Raw genomic sequence first — 20,822 nt, forward strand, 5'->3', positions numbered from 1 at the left:
TATTTTGTGTGCTGTGTTGTTTTAGCCGTTCTTTCGTGCCGCCATACTTTGAATTTATATATTCATGCAGTCATTAGATTACATTAGTTAATTTAAATAAATAGCTGACAATTTTCTGCCAAATTCATGTCTCCGTGTCTTTATTTAATATTTAAAGTACACTGCTCAAAAAAATAAAGGGAACACTAAAATGATACATCCTAGATCTGAAAGAATTAAATATTCTTATTAAATACTTTGTTCTTTACATAGTTGAATGTGCTGACAACAAAATCACACAAAAATTATCAATGGAAATCAAGAATGTTTTTTTTTCTAAGTCCCAACACGGGAATTCACTAAGCACAAATCTCGGCAGTGTTTGGGCTATTCGTAATGGTTTTAACTAGAGATGAGCGGGTTCGGTTCCTCTGAATCCGAACCCGCCCGAACTTCAGGTTTTTTACACGGGTCCGAGCAGGCTCGGATCTTCCCGCCTTGCTCGGCTAACCCGAGCGCGCCCGAACGTCATCATCACGCTGTCGGATTCTCGCGAGGCTCGGATTCTATCGCGAGACTCGGATTCTATATAAGGAGCCGCGCGTCGCCGCCATTTTCACACGTGCATTGAGAGTCATAGGGAGAGGACGTGGCTGGCGTCCTCTCCGTTTAGAGAAGAGAGAGACACAGTATTTTGGGGAGCATTATTAGGAGGAGTACTACTATACTGTATACTACTATACTACTTGCTGAAGTGATATTTATACTAGATTAGATAATAGATAGTGTGACTGTAAGTGTATTATCTGACTTGTGGGGGAGACACTGACAGTGGGGAGCAGTTAGAGTCTGAGAGCAGGACTCAGGAGTACATATAACGTACAGTCACAGTGCACACTTTTGCTGCCAGAGTCAGTGCCACACTGCCATTGTTGTGACCACACTGACCACCAGTATAATAATATATTTTGTGATTGTCTGCTTAGGCCTCGGAGTACTAGTTGCAAGTTGCAACGTGACCTGAAGTGACCACCAGTTTAATAATCAATCACCACCAGTTTAATATATATATATATGTATAATTGTATATAATATATATATATATAATATTGTATACCACCTACCCGTGTTTTTTTTTTTTTTTCATTCTTCTTTATACATACTACTATAGTAGCTTACTGTAGCAGTCTGCGGTGCTGTGCTGACCTGACAGTGTCCAGCAGGTCCGTCATCAGTCATTACATAATAAATATATATAGTACCTGTCCGGCTGCAGTACTAGTGATATTATATTGATTTCATCTCATTATCAATAATTTATCATCCAGTCTAGACTCTATATTAGCAGCAGACACAGTACGTTAGTCCACGGCTGTAGCTACCTCTGTGTCGGCACTCGGCAGTCCATCCATAATTGTATACCACCTACCCGTGTTTTTTTTTTTTTCTTTCTTCTTTGTACATACTACTATAGAGTATAGTAGCTTACTGTAGCAGTCTGCGGTGCTGCTGAGCTGACAGTGTCCAGCAGGTCCGTCATCAGTCATCATTACCTAATAAATATATTATCTACCTGTCCGGCTGCAGTACTAGTGATATTATATATACATACATATATATATATATTGATTTCATCTCATTATCAATCATCCAGTCTATATTAGCAGCAGACACAGTACGTTAGTCCACGGCTGTAGCTACCTCTGTGTCGGCACTCGGCAGTCCATCCATAATTGTATACCACCTACCCGTGGTTTTTTTTTTTTCTTTCTTCTTTGTACATACTACTATAGTATAGTAGCTTACTGTAGCAGTCTGCGGTGCTGCTGAGCTGACAGTGTCCAGCAGGTCCGTCATCAGTCATCATTACCTAATAAATATATTATCTACCTGTCCGGCTGCAGTACTAGTGATATTATATATACATGCATATATATATATTGATTTCATCTCATTATCAATCATCCAGTCTATATTAGCAGCAGACACAGTACGTTAGTCCACGGCTGTAGCTACCTCTGTGTCGGCACTCGGCAGTCCATCCATAATTGTATACCACCTACCCGTGGTTTTTTTTTCTCTTTCTTCTTTGTACATACTACTATAGTATAGTAGCTTACTGTAGCAGTCTGCGGTGCTGCTGAGCTGACAGTGTCCAGCAGGTCCGTCATCAGTCATCATTACCTAATAAATATATTATCTACCTGTCCGGCTGCAGTACTAGTGATATTATATATACATACATATATATATTGATTTCATCTCATTATCATCCAGTCTATATTAGCAGCAGACACAGTACGGTAGTCCACGGCTGTAGCTACCTCTGTGTCGGCACTCGGCAGTCCATCCATAAGTATACTAGTATCCATCCATCTCCATTGTTTACCTGAGGTGCCTTTTAGTTGTGCCTATTAAAATATGGAGAACAAAAATGTTGAGGTTCCAAAATTAGGGAAAGATCAAGATCCACTTCCACCTCGTGCTGAAGCTGCTGCCACTAGTCATGGCCGAGACGATGAAATGCCAGCAACGTCGTCTGCCAAGGCCGATGCCCAATGTCATAGTACAGAGCATGTCAAATCCAAAACACCAAATATCAGTAAAAAAAGGACTCCAAAACCTAAAATAAAATTGTCGGAGGAGAAGCGTAAACTTGCCAATATGCCATTTACCACACGGAGTGGCAAGGAACGGCTGAGGCCCTGGCCTATGTTCATGGCTAGTGGTTCAGCTTCACATGAGGATGGAAGCACTCAGCCTCTCGCTAGAAAACTGAAAAGACTCAAGCTGGCAAAAGCACCGCAAAGAACTGTGCGTTCTTCGAAATCCCAAATCCACAAGGAGAGTCCAATTGTGTCGGTTGCGATGCCTGACCTTCCCAACACTGGACGTGAAGAGCATGCGCCTTCCACCATTTGCACGCCCCCTGCAAGTGCTGGAAGGAGCACCCGCAGTCCAGTTCCTGATAGTCAGATTGAAGATGTCAGTGTTGAAGTACACCAGGATGAGGAGGATATGGGTGTTGCTGGCGCTGGGGAGGAAATTGATCAGGAGGATTCTGATGGTGAGGTGGTTTGTTTAAGTCAGGCACCCGGGGAGACACCTGTTGTCCGTGGGAGGAATAGGGCCATTGACATGCCTGGTCAAAATACAAAAAAAATCAGCTCTTCGGTGTGGAAGTATTTCACCAGAAATGCGGACAACATTTGTCAAGCCGTGTGTTGCCTTTGTCAAGCTGTAATAAGTAGGGGTAAGGACGTTAACCACCTCGGAACATCCTCCCTTATACGTCACCTGCAGCGCATTCATAATAAGTCAGTGACAAGTTCAAAAACTTTGGGTGACAGCGGAAGCTGTCCACTGACCAGTAAATCCCTTCCTCTTGTAACCAAGCTCACGCAAACCACCCCACCAACTCCCTCAGTGTCAATTTCCTCCTTACCCAGGAATGCCAATAGTCCTGCAGGCCATGTCACTGACAATTCTGACGAGTCCTCTCCTGCCTGGGATTCCTCCGATGCATCCTTGAGTGTAATGCCTACTGCTGCTGGCGCTGCTGTTGTTGCTGCTGGGAGTCGATCGTCATCCCAGAGGGGAAGTCGTAAGCCCACTTGTACTACTTCCAGTAAGCAATTGACTGTCCAACAGTCCTTTGCGAGGAAGATGAAATATCACAGCAGTCATCCTGCTGCAAAGCGGATAACTGAGGCCTTGACAACTATGTTGGTGTTAGACGTGCGTCCGGTATCCGCCGTTAGTTCACAGGGAACTAGACAATTTATTGAGGCAGTGTGCCCCCGTTACCAAATACCATCTAGGTTCCACTTCTCTAGGCAGGCGATACCGAGAATGTACACGGACGTCAGAAAAAGACTCACCAGTGTCCTAAAAAATGCAGTTGTACCCAATGTCCACTTAACCACGGACATGTGGACAAGTGGAGCAGGGCAGGGTCAGGACTATATGACTGTGACAGCCCACTGGGTAGATGTATGGACTCCCGCCGCAAGAACAGCAGCGGCGGCACCAGTAGCAGCATCTCGCAAACGCCAACTCTTTCCTAGGCAGGCTACGCTTTGTATCACCGCTTTCCAGAATACGCACACAGCTGAAAACCTCTTACGGCAACTGAGGAAGATCATCGCGGAATGGCTTACCCCAATTGGACTCTCCTGTGGATTTGTGGCATCGGACAACGCCAGCAATATTGTGTGTGCATTAAATATGGGCAAATTCCAGCACGTCCCATGTTTTGCACATACCTTGAATTTGGTGGTGCAGAATTTTTTTTAAAAACAACAGGGGCGTGCAAGAGATGCTGTCGGTGGCCAGAAGAATTGCGGGACACTTTCGGCGTACAGGCACCACGTACAGAAGACTGGAGCACCACCAAAAACTACTGAACCTGCCCTGCCATCATCTGAAGCAAGAAGTGGTAACGAGGTGGAATTCAACCCTCTATATGCTTCAGAGGTTGGAGGAGCAGCAAAAGGCCATTCAAGCCTATACAATTGAGCACGATATAGGAGGTGGAATGCACCTGTCTCAAGCGCAGTGGAGAATGATTTCAACGTTGTGCAAGGTTCTGATGCCCTTTGAACTTGCCACACGTGAAGTCAGTTCAGACACTGCCAGCCTGAGTCAGGTCATCCCCTCATCAGGCTTTTGCAGAAGAAGCTGGAGACATTGAAGGAGGAGCTAACACGGAGCGATTCCGCTAGGCATGTGGGACTTGTGGATGGAGCCCTTAATTCGCTTAACAAAGATTCACGGGTGGTCAATCTGTTGAAATCAGAGCACTACATTTTGGCCACCGTGCTCGATCCTAGATTTAAAGCCTACCTTGGATCTCTCTTTCCGGCAGACACAAGTCTGCTGGGGTTCAAAGACCTGCTGGTGACAAAATTGTCAAGTCAAGCGGAACGCGACCTGTCAACATCTCCTCCTTCACATTCTCCCGCAACTGGGGGTGCGAGGAAAAGGCTCAGAATTCCGAGCCCACCCGCTGGCGGTGATGCAGGGCAGTCTGGAGCGACTGCTGATGCTGACATCTGGTCCGGACTGAAGGACCTGACAACGATTACGGACATGTCGTCTACTGTCACTGCATATGATTCTCTCACCATTGAAAGAATGGTGGAGGATTATATGAGTGACCGCATCCAAGTAGGCACGTCACACAGTCCGTACTTATACTGGCAGGAAAAAGAGGCAATTTGGAGGCCTTTGCACAAACTGGCTTTATTCTACCTAAGTTGCCCTCCCACAAGTGTGTACTCCGAAAGAGTGTTTAGTGCCGCCGCTCACCTTGTCAGCAATCGGCGTACGAGGTTACATCCAGAAAATGTGGAGAAGATGATGTTCATTAAAATTAATTATAATCAATTCCTCCGTGGAGACATTGACCAGCAGCAATTGCCTCCACAAAGTACACAGGGAGCTGAGATGGTGGATTCCAGTGGGGACGAATTGATAATCTGTGAGGAGGGGGATGTACACGGTGATATATCGGAGGATGATGATGAGGTGGACATCTTGCCTCTGTAGAGCCAGTTTGTGCAAGGAGAGATTAATTGCTTCTTTTTTGGTGGGGGTCCAAACCAAACCGTCATTTCAGTCACAGTCGTGTGGCAGACCCTGTCACTGAAATGATGGGTTGGTTAAAGTGTGCATGTCCTGTTTATACAACATAAGGGTGGGTGGGAGGGCCCAAGGACAATTCCATCTTGCACCTCTTTTTTCTTTAATTTTTCTTTGCGTCATGTGCTGTTTGTGGAATGTTTTTTGGAAGGGCCATCCTGCGTGACACTGCAGTGCCACTCCTAGATGGGCACGGTGTTTGTGTCGGCCACTAGGGTCGCTTATCTTACTCACACAGCTACCTCATTGCGCCTCTTTTTTTCTTTGCGTCATGTGCTGTTTGGGGAGGTTTTTTGGAAGGGCCATCCTGCGTGACACTGCAGTGCCACTCCTAGATGGGCACGGTGATTGTGTCGGCTACTAGGGTCGCTTATCTTACTCACACAGCTACCTCATTGCGCCTCTTTTTTTCTTTGCGTCATGTGCTGTTTGGGGAGGGTTTTTTGGAAGGGCCATCCTGCGTGACACTGCAGTGCCACTCCTAGATGGGCCCGGTGTTTGTGTCGGCCACTAGGGTCGCTTATCTTACTCACACAGCTACCTCATTGCGCCTCTTTTTTTCTTTGCGTCATGTGCTGTTTGGGGAGTGTTTTTTGGAAGGGCCATCCTGCGTGACACTGCAGTGCCACTCCTAGATGGGCACGGTGTTTGTGTCGGCCACTAGGGTCGCTTATCTTACTCACACAGCTACCTCATTGTGCCTCTTTTTTTCTTTGCGTCATGTGCTGTTTGGGGAGTGTTTTTTGGAAGGGCCATCCTGCGTGACACTGCAGTGCCACTCCTAGATGGGCCCGGTGTTTTTGTCGGCCACTAGGGTCGCTTATCTTACTCACACAGCTACCTCATTGCGCCTCTTTTTTTCTTTGCGTCATGTGCTGTTTGGGGAGTGTTTTTTGAAAGGGCCATCCTGCGTGACACTGCAGTGCCACTCCTAGATGGGCACGGTGTTTGTGTCGGCCACTAGGGTCGCTTATCTTACTCACACAGCTACCTCATTGTGCCTCTTTTTTTCTTTGCGTCATGTGCTGTTTGGGGAGTGTTTTTTGGAAGGGCCATCCTGCGTGACACTGCAGTGCCACTCCTAGATGGGCCCGGTGTTTGTGTCGGCCACTAGGGTCGCTTATCTTACTCACACAGCTACCTCATTGCGCCTCTTTTTTTCTTTGCGTCATGTGCTGTTTGGGGAGGGTTTTTTGGAAGGGCCATCCTGCGTGACACTGCAGTGCCACTCCTAGATGGGCCAGGTGTTTGTGTCGGCCACTTGGGTCGCATATCTTACTCACACAGCTACCTCATTGCGCCTCTTTTTTTCTTTGCGTCATGTGCTGTTTGGGGAGTGTTTTTTGGAAGGGCCATCCTGCGTGACACTGCAGTGCCACTCCTAGATGGGCACGGTGTTTGTGTCGGCCACTAGGGTCGCTTAGCTTAGTCATCCAGCGACCTAGGTGCAAATTTTAGGACTAAAAATAATATTGTGAGGTGTGAGGTATTCAGAATAGACTGAAAATGAGTGGAAATGATGGTTTTTGAGGTTAATAATACTTTGGGATCAAAATGACCCCCAAATTCTATGATTTAAGCTGTTTTTTAGTGTTTTTTTAAAAAAAACACCTGAATCCAAAACACACCCGAATCCGACAAAAAAAATTCGGTGAGGTTTTGCCAAAACGCGGTCGAACCCAAAACACGGCCGCGGAACCGAACCCAAAACCAAAACACAAAACCCGAAAAATTTCAAGTGCACATCTCTAGTTTTAATGGCAAAGTTCAAAAATACGAATGAATAGACCATCGGTCAAATGCGGCTGTTATTTCATACAACACGGCTATTCACTATTCATTCGTATTTGGGTGTTAGTCTCTGAGTGCTCAATTGCAGTCGTATTTTTTTGCGATTCAGTAAAAAAAGCGGCAAAAAAATAGACCTGCTTTTTTCAGGTGTGTTTACATGTGTTGCAACTAACAAATCACTCACACCTGAATTTGGATGCCTATAAAAGGATCTTAGGCCCATTTCAATCCACCTACACTCAGAAATGGCAGCAGGACTGTGGGCCAGTGATATTTTGTGTGCTGTGGGATTCCTCAGACTCAGACATCAGCCTGTAAGTAACCAGGGCCAAGAAACTGAACATGGTCAGCAGGTTGTACAGGTTCCGCAGAGGCTGCGCAGGCCTCGTTTTTTTAGAGGGCATTTAAACTTGAACGCATATGTCACTTGTGATTCAGTGAGGAGACCTGCAAAACATGCACTGTGTGGGGTCCTGATGACCGAGTTTCAGAACCTGTGTCCTAATCAAACACTCCTCCACATATAATATGTTAGCCTTGAGGAATACATGTGTCCCTATGTGTGATGCTCCATCGTATTTAAGGGACACAAACTTAGTGTCATCCAAAATAATTTATTTCGTAATGTTTGCTGCAGTAAACTTGCTGATTTGTAAGTCAATACACAGTTTGCCACATATATCCATTATTATACACAGTATTTGTGCTTATTAAAAAAAATACAATTTCTTTGTTTCTGCATCATGTGTAAGAAACGTATTACTCATTTTTAACACACACAAACATGGCCCAACAATAATGAAATTCATTTTGGCACTGAATTATCTAAATTCGATCACAACATATTAGGACCTTTTTAGCCAACTCAATTGTGTTATTCTTGTAATGTTGTATAGAGAAGAAAGGTAAAAGAGTTAACAATCACATTGTAATTTGTATTGGTCATGGATGAATCTGCATGGCTGCCAATTAGTCTGCCTGCAGGGTGTGAGAATGATTGGAATCTAGAAAGAGTAATGATTAGACAAAAATCAAGTGGTCTTGTTACTGCATGCTAAAGACATTCTGCATGGCTGCCAATTATTCTGCCTGAAGGATATGAGAATGATTGGAATCTAGAAAGAGTAATGATTAGAAAAAAATCAAGTGGTCTTGTTACTGCATGCTAAAGACATTCTGCATGGCTGCCAATTAGTCTGCCTGAAGGATATGAGAATGATTGGAATCTAGAAAGAGTAATGATTAGAAAAAATCAAGTGGTCTTGTTACTGCATGCTAACATCAATGTGCAGATAAATAACTTTGTCCTCCTCCTGAAAAATTCAAAGATGTGAAAGAATAAATGTGTTGGCCAAAATCCTGTTGCTGTTTGTAACACTTATAACTAATGATGTTAAAAAAAATTGACAAGGTGGTAAGTGTAATAGATATTGTGACAAAACTACACTTACTAAATGTGTTTATTTACTTCTCTATACAGAGATCGGAGTATCTATTTTTTATTTTTTTGAGGCTGGCTGCTTGGACAGGCCTTTGCCTTTACCACTGTTGTGTTTGCGTGCTCTGGTGGAGTGCCTTGGTGGTGAGGACACTTACGATAGATTCGGAGTAGTCGTACCAGAACTGCTGCTTGGTTGCTGATGGTGCTGGGATCTGAGTGTTTCATTGAGGTTAGTGAGGGTGGCATTAAGTTCACGTGTTGCAGCATTTTGATTCTCTAAAATTCTAGTGATAGATTCATTGATCATTTGATTGTTTTCTAAGATGTTGATGTAGCTTTGCTGTTGTCTGTGCTGTTCTTCCATTATGCGTTGTAAGTTGCCCATGACATGTGTAATGTCTGCACGCATGATTTCCATGGTATTGGCAATTCTGGTGGTTGGTTCATTTTGGCGACTGATATTTCTGCTGATTCTTCTGAGGTGAGCTGGCCGTTTGCAAAAATTTGGGTCTGCCTACGCAGGCAATCTTGATTAGTGGCCTGCTGTGTAGCCCAACTGTCCCAAAACACTTGATCAGGGCCTTGCGCTACTGGTGTTGTTGGGCTGTGTTGTGGTGGTGGAGTGCTATGCTGTGGTGGTGTACGCACAGGTGCTGGGTGGCTGATTCCTTGGATTAATGGCTGCATTTGTAACATGATTGTCTCATCCATGTCACTGTGTTGCTGCTGTTGCATCTGGATGCTGGTACCAGTACTAGAATCTGGAATTAGAACAATGTTTGCGTAAGTTTGACATATGTTTGAAAAATTTAAGCAAACCAATAAACATGGAACACATGTCTTTAAATGGTGCATTCAGATATCCAGCATAGCAACATCATCACTCAGAACTACAAAACAGACATATTCTTGTTTGTGGCAAATGTGTCTGGTTACTTCATTATTAAAACAAGCACACTTAAAATCTTAATTTTTGGCCTTATAGTGTTTAAATCTTAAACTTAGTAATGGTTTGGCATGTTGGTGCCAATGTTATGACAAACACATAAGTTAAATTGCGGAAAATAATATTACTATTTTGCAAGCTTACACATGTGTTTATGTTGCAGCATCTTCAACACAATCTGCTGCTGTATGGCTGAAGTGGACATACATATCTTTACTGGATGTGGACAAGGCCATTTTGGTCAGAATCCATTTGATGTTTTTTTTTCCGGTAAGTATAGCAGATTTTGTGAAATTTAGAGTTAATTAGTCTCATTAAATGGATTATTATGAGATGATTAAGTTATTTCATCATTACAGTTTCTTTCTCACAATCAAGATGAGGGGAGTGTGGTTGGCGTCTTGGAGGTGTGACCAAAATTTGGAGTGGTGGTACCGAATAAACTGTAGACAATCTTCGTGGCGGAGTAGACTGCTGTGGTTGTGATTGGACATCAGACCTTGCTTTCTTTGTTGCTACATGTACTTTTGTTTAGTGTGCTACAGGAGTCCTCCTTCTGCTGGTCAAAACTTCTTGGGATGGACCTGGAATTTAAAGTGTACTTTTGTTATGGCTATTCCTTTACAAACATAACCTATACTACAATGGACACTTTACCTGCTTCTGCAGCGTTGTCATCATCAGATGTAATGGGAGTGACTTTAGGCCGACCAGTACTGCTTTTTTTCAACACTGTAAATAATGAAACAAATAAAAGAACTCATTTCTTCATGCTATTGTTGATACATCCACCCATTATGTTTACAAACATTAAATCTTTCTCAAATGGATGCTTATTTATGTGTTCATAATTTCTGTACAAAACATAAATGTTTTAAATAAATACACACATTGGCCAGTAGCCATATGCACAATGGAAAGTGCAACACAGGAAATAATGTACAGGACACGGACATAGGACACAGGGGCAGATTTAATAATCCTGGTGAAATGATAAAGTGGTTGTTAATAAAGCACCAGCCAATCAGCTCCTAAGTGACATTTTGCAAACCCAGCCTGTAACATGGAAGTTATGAGCTGATTGTTTGGTGATTTATCAACTTCAACTTTATCACTTCACCAGGCTTAATAAATCTGCCCCACAATTACTAATACATACAATAACTACCCAAAACACAGACATCTTCATTGAAAAATGTTATATCATTAATGAAAGATGCAATATAGAAAATGCTCTGTGATGTGGCACTACAAACACACATTAGCACAATATGAGCTAAAAACCAAAACACATTTAAAAAAAACATCATAATAGTACGGTAACTAAGTCTGCAGTGTTGTGTCAGGGTACAAATCCAGACTCAAAATGTACCAAAAAAGAGTGGTTTTGTCTTAAACAAGATTACATACAGTACTAATGAATAAACACATGTAGTTGGCTTCAAAGCCACTTTGCACTACTCCAGCCTCTAACATGTCAACCACTGATTTTCAAACATTACACATGGATAACTGAAAACAAAAACATAGGCCAACTTGCAAACTGGCAAATGTGCCAAAGGAAAACATTATTGCTGTACAATTCAATGACACACCAAGTCCAAACTACACATGGATAATGTACTGTAAAAAAACTACATGACATACTATAAAGTACTATGTTATATTGGCTTTGGTAAAAAAACAAACCAAAAACAATGTATTTGCTGACGCACACATGAAGATGGGAGTAATATGCAACGTCACATGACACACATTAACAAAAAACATAAAGACAGAAGTAATGTAATTGAATGATAAGACAAATACACATGCTCACCATCCTTACTGGGCAGATCGGAATCACGGACATGGGTTGCAGACACTACCTCAGGAGGTATTAAACTCTGCATGGGCTACTCATAGTCCAGATATCTGGCAATATAGGGCTGTCCACCACCGGTTTTGCGAGCCGACTTCGCCTCCTTGGCCATTTTGGACTTGACACGTCGCTTTATGTCATAGTACCGTTTGCGGCACGTGTCCTCCATCCGCTTGACCACCCCCTCACTATTTACAGCAGCAACAACTTTTGCCCACAACACCGTCTTCTTCCGTGTTGGCACCTTGGCGTACTCAGGCCCAAATAGCTGCCGCTGATACTTCATCAGCTCCCGCAACAATGCCACATTTTCTGCATAACTAAACTTTACATTCTGCCCAGTCTTAGTAGTGGTGCGTGGCTGCGGAGCTGTCTGACTGTCACTATCACTGTCACTTGAGGCAGATGCAGCAACCTCACCCACCTCCTCCACCTCACTAACCTCACTCTCACTCACCTCCTCCACCTGACCACCCTCCTCCCCCTCACTCACACCCACCACCTCACTCACCTCTGAGTCAGACATAACTGTCTGGTTAAACAATTGACACAGAAAAAAAAACAACAACAACACACTTTTCCACTAACACAACTCTCACACACACACACACACACACACACACACACACACACACACACACACACACACACACGACAAGGGACTCTAAATCAAAAAAACTTGGACAAAAAATGAGACAAAACAAAAAAAAACAAGACTACAAGAATGACAAGACAACTTTCAAACACAATACTACACTCAGAAATCGCCCAAAAAACTCCTCACCAAACCAACTACTCACCAACCTCCACAGCACAACCTCCCTCCTCACCACTAACTAAACCCACGAGGTGCGGATGGTTTGGGGCGTATTTATATGGTTGCGCACAGACACTCCTACATCTGAAACACAACCAATCATGAACGGGGATGAAAAACGAAACTAAAAGTGAAAATGTGGCCGTGGTTGAAAAAAAAACCTGCCGCGTTTAACATAGAAAATAAACCTGTAAAAACCACAAAAACACGTACGCAAATGACAATGATGGCCGTAAATGTGCCAAAAACAAACGACTGGCATCGACATCGAAAAACACGAAAACCATAAACTCGACTGCTTAGTAACTTGGCGTATATAGTTTCAAAAAGTTGCATGAAAATGCACCCGATACAAAACGAGTTTAAACACTACTTAAACCGACTCAAACACGAATATTAGTAAATATAGGCCCACGTCTCCTGATGTACTGGCCTATCTCCTGGTAGCGCCTCCATGCTCTGGACACTACGCTGACAGACACAGCAAACCTTCTTGCCACATCTTGCATTGATATGCCATCCTGTATGAGCTGCACTACCTGAGCCACTTGTGTGGGTTGTAGACTCTGTCTCATGCTACCACTAGAGTGAAAGCACCGCCAGCTTTCAAAAGTGACCAAAACATCAGCCAGAAAGCATAGGAGCTGAGAAGTGGTCTGTGGTCACCACCTGCAGAACAACTCCTTTATTGGGGGTGTCTTGCTAATTGCCTATAATTTCCACCTGTTTTCTATTACATTTGCACAACAGCATGTGAAATTGATTGACAATCAGTGTTGCTTCCTAAGTGGACAGTTTGATTTCACAGAAGTGTGACTGACTTGGAGTTACATTGTGTTGTTTAAGTGTTCCCTTTATTTTTTTGAGCAGTGTATTACGTTGTTGTTGTTATAATTGAGAAACACAGGGCAATTCTCAGCCAATAGGAGGTTTATAGGGTTTACTCAGAGCTGGCACTACCTGCTCAGCAGAGTATGCAAAGCTGGGAGGGTCCAGGGTGGGGACGCACTCTTCCCACTTTGCTACTCTGAAGTTGCTGCAGGCTGCCACTGCGCCTGTAAAAACTCTATGATGGCAGCTGTGCCAGCAGTGTAACATGGCTCTTCTAGCATCAGCTACCTCCCTCCTCTCTACTCCCCCTCCTCACCACTGCCTGCACCTATATGATGGAAACGGTGCTAGCAGCGTGAAGCTGCTCTTCTAGCATCAGCTACCGCCCTCCACTCCACTCCCCACTGCCTGCACCTGTATGATGGAAATGGCACTGGCAGCGTGATGCTCCTCTTCTGGTGTCAGCTATCTCCCTCCCTCCTTTCTCGTCCCAGCTGCCTGCACCTGTATGGTGGCATCGGCACCGGCAGCATGAAGCGGCACTTTAGTCACCAGTCCACCCGGCGCTGCTCTCCCATGTAATGCTGGGCATGTATGCTACAATTATCTGCCCGATCCACCCAATATCAGCAGATCAGCAAGATAAGTGCAGCATGTATGGGGCTGGCCGACTCAAAAATATAAATCGGTCAGTTATACCAGATCGTACAGCATGTCTCTCCAATACATTGGGTAGTGTATGCCCTATCATGGCCGGCCGATGCATATTCCCCTGCTCCTTCAAATGGGAAGGAAAGGGGAAGTGTCTCCTCCCTATTATTTGGCATACACTGTGAGAGATCTCATCTAAATAAAATATCTGAATGGCGTATTTTACCAGTGTAGCATCTGCAAATTTGATGCGAGTTTACATGTTCACGATGCCTATTACAGATGGATGAAAACACGCATGTTTTTGATGGAAATCTTGCATGTTTTCAGAAATCGCAACATACTGTATTACATTTTGGCCTACATGTCTATAGAGCAGTGATTTTCAACCTTTTTAAACTCGTGGCACACTGATCAAGATTTTAAAATTGCCAAGGCACACCATCAGTTTTTTTTCCACACATAGCCTGCTCCCCCCAGTAATGCCACACACAGCCTGCCCCCCCCCAGTAATTACCCACATAGCCTGCCCCCCCCAGTAATTCCATACATAGCCTGCCCCCCCAGTAATGCCACACACAGCCTGCCCCCCCAGTAATTCCATACAAAGCCTGTCCTCCCAGTAATGCCACACACAGCCTGCCCCCCCCCCAGTAATTCCCCACATAGCCTGCCCCCCCAGTAATGCCACACACAGCCTGCCCCCCCAGTAATTCCCCACATAACCTGCCCCCCCAGTAATGCCACACACAGCCTGCCCCCCCAGTAATGCCACACACAGCCTGCCCCCCCCCCAGTAATTCCATACAAAGCCTGCCCCCCCAGTAATTCCCCACATAGCCTGCCCCCCCAGTAATGCCACACACAGCCTGCCCCCCCAGTAATGCCACACACAGCCTGCCCTCCCCAGTAATTCCATACAAAGCCTGCCCCCCCAGTAATTCCCCACATAGCCTGCCACCCCCAGTAATTCCATACATAAATAAAAACATGATTATTTGAATTTAACCTGTGGCTGTATAAAAGCTCTCCCGCTCAGCCTGTGGCGCGAGCAGTGAGGACTGAGGAGCGCTGAGAAGGAATGGAGACTCCGGAGTCCTGCAGCACGGAGCAGCAGTGGGCGGGCGGCAAGGCTACGTGGCGTGTGAGACCTATGAGTCACGCACGTCACCATAGGACATGGGCCGGCTTGCGGAAGACGACAGCGATGCCCGAGACAGCTAGTGACAGCGGCGGTAGCCGGCAGGTACCTCTGACAGGCGACGGCATCTCTGGTGGGTGGTGGCAGCGGGCATGTCTGGTGGGCAGCGGCACACTTGGCAACCGCTCACGGCACACTAGTGTGCCGCGGCACAGCGGTTGAAAAACACTGCTATAGGGAAACCCTTTTATTTAATTTCCTGGTATCTCGGGAAATATTGCAAATATATTTCCAAGTGTTATGATCTATAAAAGAAGGGTAGATACTGTATTAGTAAAACATGGAGCAGTACTATTTTTTCATGATATGATAAAAATATACTGTACATTTTCTAAATTTATTTTGCTATTATGATGAAATGAACGATACATTAAACTAATGGCATTTTCAGCCTGTGATTGATTTTGAGTCTGAGCCAGCTAAGAAATTAAAGAGGCTGTGGTGGCTCTACTTTCTTTCTTATGCAAAGCGTCTCATGGGGCAAAGTCAGGATGTATTCGACAGCCCAGTTACATCCTGGTGCTCCCTTTTTTATGCTTGTCAAGTCTTTCTTCTGTGTGCTTCTAAACACTCTCCTCAAGCTGCAATACATTGAAAAAAATCTGTTTTCACATAACTGTGAGAAGTAATTGCAGTATGTTGCTTTTGTGTTACTTTTTTATCTTAAAACTGCGAATAATGATTTCAAATTTACTAACTGTCATACAACTACCATGGCAACCACAGACACAAACAGCTGTATCCTCATTTAACTATCCTTCCAGCTAGACCAGTGATGGCTAACCTTGACACTCCAGCTGTTGTTGAACTACACATCTCAGCATGCCCTGCATCAGTTTTAGCATGGCCAAATAACAAAACTGTAGCAGGGCATTGTGGGATATGTAGCTCAACAACAGCTGAAGTGTCAAGGTTAGCCATCACTGAGCTAGACACTTGAATGGCTTTGCATAATACATTGTTATCTCATGGAAATGTAAAACAAACTAATATTTTACAGCGTTCTATAGTTAACTAGCTTGTAACATCTTATAATGAGTTGTGTCCATCTTATCATAAGACCTGGCGGTAATTTGATGCTGCTCTTCGACTAGGTTTGCTCATACACTTGGTACCAGCCCATCGTTTCTTGGTCCCTTGGTTAAGCTCAGGTGTAGTATATGTTCTTATCAGTTCTACTATCTGATACGCCCCCTCTCTGGGACTTATTTATTAAAGGAAATTTTAGAATAGGGAGAAAAGCTTTCTCTTTCCACTCCATGCTTTGACCTGGTATTGCAGTACTTCCAGGACCGGTACACAAACCTTATTTGTGTTGGACTCCCTAGTCTTGGTCTTTTGTGAGAGGTAGGTCTCAGGACTTTGGTGCCCTGTCCTGTCGCTTTCCCTTCCTCAATGGTCGGGCTGCGATTCACACGCTTATGGTAGTTAGCCACTACTGGATCCTGCCTTCCACTCTTCTCAACCATTGTGTTTTCTGTTTGTTGGCTGACTACTTTATGAATTTTCACCTTCTCAGGACATAGTTAGCCCTCTTCTTGTGTCTCTCGTACTGTTTCTATGTGCACATCAGATTCCTTGGTTGAGTTTTCTCATTCCCCCAGCCAAAGCTGGTCGTTTCCTCAGTGGTCCCCCTTCGGATGGCTATTTGTTGGTCTGTTTTCCCATGTTCTGACTCTGCTTGTTCTGGGCATTCCAGGGGGCCCTGGTGGGCTGACAGGTGGAATACTTCCACTTCTCAATTTTTTTGTTTCTTTTTGGCCCACGGTTCTTAATTGGTCTGTTCTTGGGCCTGCAGCTGGCTAAGGTTTTTTCCGTTACCTTCTTGCTTAATGCAGATCCCAGTTTTGACTTGCCCTGTTCTCAAGGGTGTGGATACATCCTTATCTGTTGGTTCAGATCTAGTGTATTTTTCCTTGATGACCACTGTCTGCATCCTTCTGACCACTGCTTAGTTTGGTCATAGGGTTCTGTGATGTCTCAGTGCCTTCCCACCCGGAAGGTTAACTTTGGGAAATCCCCATTGTCTATATGCTCAAGTGTCCCCTAGTGTATGAATTAGAAAATAGGATTTTGGTACTTACCAATAAATTCCTTTCTCCGATTACATAGGGGACACTGGACGCCCTCCCAGTGCTGTTTCTTACAGCTGTATTCCCTAGTCATTGCAGATGGTTGTCTGCTGCATCTTTGTCATTTCAGCTTTTCTCGTTCAGTTTTTGGACTTTTTGCTTAGCTGGGTCCTCTTTCCTTTCTCTCCTAACTCTGTTGTCTTTGCTCTCCATCTCCTCTCAGCTTGGTTTATCTAAATTGGGCTTGGAGGGATATAGAGAGGGAGGAGCCAGCTACATTTTCTGAAAAAAGTTAAAGTGCCAAGGCTCCAATTATACACTCGTCTATACCCATTGTCTATATGCTCCAGATTCGGAGAAAGGGATTTATCGGTAAGCACCAAAATCCTATTTTTAGCCTAGTCCTGTATCACTTAAAGGTGCTCTTAAAATGGATACACACTAGACATACATGTTATTGGTCTTAGAGATAAACTATATATCTGTAGTTCATTGACAGATGTATACCCCAGATATGCCTGTGAACGACCTCTTTCACAGACATATAAGGTCAGCCTTGCAGCACAGTCAATAACAATATACAGATGGTTCCTCCGTTATCTTGGCTGACTGAGGCATTAGTCCCGTTCAGGCATACGCAGTGTGCCTGGGCGCATGGAGGCACGCCTAGTCGAAGGGAGGCACACAGAGCATTTGGCGTTACCTTTGAGTGTAATACCTAAGATCATCCACCAGATGTCGCTTTTTAAAATCATCAATGTGCATGCGTATGGTCTCCATTAAAATACAATAATGAACTACAGCATAAGAACTACTTTACTGGTGCGTCTCATTATGCTACATTATGCTACAGTATGTCATATAGTATATAACAGTCTATACAGTACAGATGTAAATAGTACAGCATATACAGATGCAAATGAACGTGTTACAGATACAGTATGGCATATTAATGTTAGGGATATGTGAGCGTCCAAATCCCGTGGTATTAAGTGTAATGGGGAAAGATAAAAGCTCCTCCCTAAGTCTCTGGATGCCAAATCACTGTGTGTTTAGTTTATACAGAGGCAAATGTATGTGTTAAAACACTTGTGTATGCAGTCACAACTAATGTGTAAAAAGAATAATGTAGCTCATTGACTTTACAGTGTGTACAGTGCACTAAATGAGCGTCCGAGTACCCTAACGGCATAAACGTGCTAATTAGTACTCTAATTGAAAATACTGTACAGAGATACTAAGGACGGTGATTTGGCATCCAGGAACTTAGGGAGGAGCTTTTATCTCTCTCCATTATACATAGAAAAATTAAACTTGCCGCTGTACGTTACAAGTTGTTTGCTTATTAGTACACTAATAGAACATACTGTACAGAGATACTAAGGGCATGATTTTTCATCCAGGAACTTAGGGAGGAGCTTTTATCTCTCTCCATTATACTTAGAAAGATTACAATGGAGAGAGATAAAAGCTCCTCCCTAAGTTCCTGTATGCCAAATCACCATCCTTAGTATCTCTGTACAGTATGTTCTATTAGTGTACTAATTAGCACGAACAGCTTGTAACGTACAACACAGATTCTCACAACACAGATTCTCTAATGCCGATGATCTACAGTACTGTGTTGCTCGAACAGTTAGTGCGTCAGAATACACTTATTTATATTTACTGGTATGTCTACAGGTGCTCATTACTGCTGTGTATTTTAGATAGCGAATGAGTCGATCCTGCAGATTTACCCCGATTTGTGTGAAACCTGTGTGCACCCTTCCATTTAATATTTTACAATGGACTACACAGAAAAAATAATAATAAAGTGAATGTCACGGGAACACAAAAAAAATTGGCACTTTGGGAATCGAACGCAGGACTCTCAGCATGGCAGGCGAGAGCCTTCATCGCTAGCCCACAACACTACATGGAAGTTTCACAAGTTCATGTGCAAAAGTACTGCAAAGAGTGATTCCTTTCCGTTGGTGTTGGTTTATGCCTTAGGGGACTCGGACGCTCATACTATATTTCAAAAGCATGCTATTTTCCACTGCCTCCCCCTACCCCCATCTCCCTTCCCCCTTGGAGCCTGCACATATCATGCAGTAGACAGGTCAGGTTACAAGACATGTGCAACAGTATACTGTGTATGAAAATCACATAGAGAACTGCAGTCGCGTTGATACTGTAGATGTGTAAATGGTACAGTAGCAGTGATCCCTTCTCATTAAGTACAACACAGATTCTCACAACACAGATTCTCTAACGCCGACAATCTACAGTACTGTGTTGCTCGAACAGTTAGTTGTGTCAGAATACACTAATTTATATTTACTGGTATGTCTACAGGTGCTCATTACCACTGTGTATTTTAGATAGTGAATGAGTCACTCCTGCAGATTTACCCCGATTTGTGTGAAACCTGTGTGTACCTTTCCATTGACTGTCTTACAATGGATTACACAGAAAAAAAATAATAATAAAGTGAATGTCACGGGGACACAAAAAAAAATTGTCACTTTGGGAATTGAACCCGGGACTCTCAGCATAGCAGGTGGGAGCCTTCATTGCTAGCACATGACAATGCATGGAATATTTACAAGTTCATGTGTAAAAGTACTGTAAAGAACGATTCCTTCCCATTGGTGTTGGTTTATGCCTTAGGGGACTCGGATGCTCATATTTCAAAAATACGGTATTTTGTGCACTGTACATACTTTAAAGTCAATGAGCTAAATTATTCCTTTCATACATTAGTTGCGTCTGCATACACAATCTTTAGTTGCGTCTGCATACACAAGTGTTTTAACATGTTCGTTTGTATCTGTATAAACTATTTTTTTATCTCTCTCTGTCTGACCATTGGTCACCATCTGTGTGTACAGTATGCAGTAAAGGACTGTATATTAATATTACAGTCATCACTGACCATTTGCCAGAGCTTGTAGATCAATCTGCCACTATTCAATCTAAAGTACTGGATTAGTGGAGCATTAGCCACCCAGTGGTGGAGATGTGTATTGCATGCTGAGTATCTAGTCGCATCTCATCGCACCTGTCCATGATTAAACTCAGCAACCTAAGCTATCGCCTAGGCATGACTAAACCTCCATCTAGGCGCAGAAAGAGCCAAGATAATGGAGAACCCATCTGTATCTGAAAGAAATATCAGTGCATATGCATGTGTATGTGGGTGACACATCAACAGGCTGTACAGAGGCTGCAGAAACCATATACACTGACATCATATTTGTGCAGGCAAATTTAAATGCCACCCAGTTGTGATGTCTGGACTGACATATTGAACCCCAGATTGGCAAGCGTGTACAGTTTAGCTAATCTGAAACTTTGTTGGTGTGATGGCAGGTTGCCAAATAGTATCCAGCCTAAGTTATATCTGTCCAGAAAGATAGTTAAATTAGGACACATCTGTGTAACGTCATGAGTAAAGTGCCCTCTCCTTTCACTGTCATCTTGGGAAGTAGGGTTCTGACCTGGATATCAGATACAAATACATTAAATTGAGAGTCTCAGCAATTATATAATTCTCTACCACAAATAGATTTTCAAGAGCAAAAACTCATTTATATGAAAAGTT

General features: G+C 43.6%; 1 long non-coding RNA gene and 1 other non-coding gene across 2 annotated transcripts; both read left to right on the forward strand.

Annotated features, from left to right (window-relative positions):
* The first annotated feature begins 9,009 nt into the window (after window positions 1-9,009).
* Window positions 9,010-10,588, forward strand: LOC135050980 (uncharacterized). The gene is made up of 3 exons (XR_010241968.1): window positions 9,010-9,083; window positions 9,964-10,070; window positions 10,160-10,588. It is a non-coding gene; the product is annotated as an uncharacterized LOC135050980 (long non-coding RNA).
* Window positions 10,589-16,282: 5,694 nt separating this feature from the next.
* Window positions 16,283-16,467, forward strand: LOC135052858 (U2 spliceosomal RNA). The gene has a single exon (XR_010242315.1). It is a non-coding gene; the product is annotated as a U2 spliceosomal RNA (small nuclear RNA).
* Window positions 16,468-20,822: the final 4,355 nt, after the last annotated feature.

Source organism: Pseudophryne corroboree, chromosome 2 (assembly GCF_028390025.1).
Source record: "Pseudophryne corroboree isolate aPseCor3 chromosome 2, aPseCor3.hap2, whole genome shotgun sequence".
In the NCBI taxonomy this organism is placed as follows: domain Eukaryota; kingdom Metazoa; phylum Chordata; class Amphibia; order Anura; family Myobatrachidae; genus Pseudophryne; species Pseudophryne corroboree.